Source organism: Nicotiana attenuata, unplaced genomic scaffold (assembly GCF_001879085.1).
Source record: "Nicotiana attenuata strain UT unplaced genomic scaffold, NIATTr2, whole genome shotgun sequence".
Classification (NCBI taxonomy): domain Eukaryota; kingdom Viridiplantae; phylum Streptophyta; class Magnoliopsida; order Solanales; family Solanaceae; genus Nicotiana; species Nicotiana attenuata.
Window position 1 is genome coordinate 38046 of NW_017676027.1, and position 2587 is coordinate 40632.

A 2587-nucleotide genomic window follows, 5' to 3' on the forward strand; every position below is an offset into this window, starting at 1 on the left:
GCCGCACCCTGGATTCTGAGTTGCCTACATATCCCTGGTTTTATAGGAATCAGGCCGTATGTAGTTCATGATCCACCGGCGGAGTATACCGATGGGGCGATTTCAAGAACACACGCAATATTTAGGGTTGTGTGAGTGGACAGTTTACGGGAATGGTAAGGTTTGATATGGCTGCGGAAACTGGAGCGGGATCGCTCCTGCCGAGATGGTCGTTGCTCGCTGTTTTATCTGCAAATAAGCAATACAAGCATATATTGTGCGTAATAAACATGATGTGAATTCTCGTTGGACGATGAATGTTGTCTTTGGACGATGAGGATGGTGTCCTTAGACCATGATGTCCTGGGCTATGGGTTGTATGATAAGGGATTCGCAGGCCATGAAATGATGTTCTCGGGCTATGAGGATGGTGCCTCCGAACCATGACGCCTTTGAATAATGATATGCAAAAAATTGAAAGAGATCCTCCATGACATGGTGTTCTCGGGCTATGAAGATGGTGCCTCCGAACGATGACGCCTTTGGATGAGTTGGCGATATTTCAGCCCATGAAGGATGCAGTATGTGGCGATCTTTTAGCCTATGAAATGCAGTATGGGGCGATCTTTCAGCCATGCAGATGTAGTATGTGGCGATCTTTCAGCCATGCAGATACAGTATGTGGCGATCTTTTAGCCATGCAATATGTAGTATGTGGTGATCTCTCAGCCATGCAGATGCAGTATGTGGCGATCTTTCAGCCATGCAATATGTAGTATGTGGCGATCTTTCAGCCATGCAGATGCAGTATGTGGCGATCTTTCAGCCATGCAGTATGTGGCGATCTTTCAGCCATGCAGATGCAGTATGTGGCGATCTTTCAGCAATGTAGATGCAGTATGTGGCAATCTTTCAGCCATGCAGTATGTAGTATGTAACGATCTTTCAGCCATGCAGATGCAGTATGTGGCGATCTTTCAGCCATGCAGATGCAGTATGCGGCGATCTTTCAGCCATGCAGATGCAGTATGTGGTGATCTTTCAGCCATGCAGTATGTAGTATGTGGTGATCTTTCAACCATGCAGATGCAGTATGTGGCGATCTTTCAGCCATGCAGATGCAGTATGTGGTGATCTTTCAGCCATGCATTATGTAGTATGTGGCGATCTTTCAGCCATGTAGATGCAGTATGTGGCGATCTTTCAGCCATGCAGTATATAATATGTGGCGATCTTTCGGCCATGCAGATGCAGTATGTGGCGATATTTCAGCCATGCAGTATGTAGAATGTGGCGATCTTTCAGCCATGCAGATGCAGTATGTGGCGATCTTTCAGCCATGCAGATGCAGTATTTGGCGATCTTTCAGCCATGCAGATGTAGTATGTGGCGATCTTTCAGCCATGCAGTATGTGGCGATCTTTCAGCCATGCAGTATGCAGTATGTGGCGATCTTTCAGCCATGCAGATGCAGTATGTGGCGATCTTTCAGCCATGCAGTATGTAGTATGCGGCGATCTTTCAGCCATGTAGTATGTAGTATGTGGTGATCTTTCGGCCATGCAGATGCAATACGTCGCGATCTTTCAGCCATGCAGTATGTAGTATGTGGCGATCTTTTAGCCATACAGATGTAGTATGTGGCGATCTTTCAGCCATGCCGATGCAGTATGTGGCGATCTTTCAGCCATGCAGATGCAGTATGTGGCGATCTTTCAGCCATGCAGTATGTAGTATGTGGCGATCTTTCAGCCATACAGATGCAGTATGTGGCGATCTTTCAGCCATACAGATGTAGATGGAGACAAGGTTTAGTCTCGGAAAGCAGAATGGTAGCCTTATGCGATGCAGATGTAGATGGAGACAGCGTTTAGTCTCGGAAGGCAGAATGGTAGCCTTATGCAATGCATATGCAGATGGAGACAACATTTAGTCTCGAAAGGCAGAATGGTAGCCTTATGCAAGTTGGAAGGCAGAATGATATCCTTATGCAATGCTGTTGCAGATGGAGGTAAAGCTTAACCTCGGAAGGCAAAATAGTAGCCTTATGCAAGAAATAAAATAAAAAATGACAGTGGAGTTTTCTTAGATGAGAGAAAATTGCAGCGTTGTGATTGCTGGGAGTATTGTGACATACGGAACATCACTGGTGTATGCTGATAGCAAATGTTGGCAAGTGCAACGGTTTTGAGAGTCGTATTCTTGAACAATGTTTGTCCCATGGGCGTATAGTATGTTTAATGATTTCGCAATCCTAGTGCCTGCATCCAAAGAAAAATCGTGAGTTTTGTAAAAGGGGGAAGGTTAGCTCGTATCCCCGCTGGCTTTTGCTTGACTCGTTCGGCTTCGATCTGGTGATTCCGTCTGAATTATTGGGGTAGCATTGCTAAACAAAGCAGTTTCGATAATAAACATGCATGATTTTGTGAAAGTATGACATAAATGAATAATAAAAGAAATTTTTTAGATGAACCCACGACTGTGACATGGTTTAGGACATTGCAACCTTTCTTGCTATGGAATTTTGAGGGTCCTCCTGAAAATTCTACCCCAGTTTGATGCGTTGACGCTTCTGACTGTTGCTCGTGCGGCGATCAGCTGAAACTAC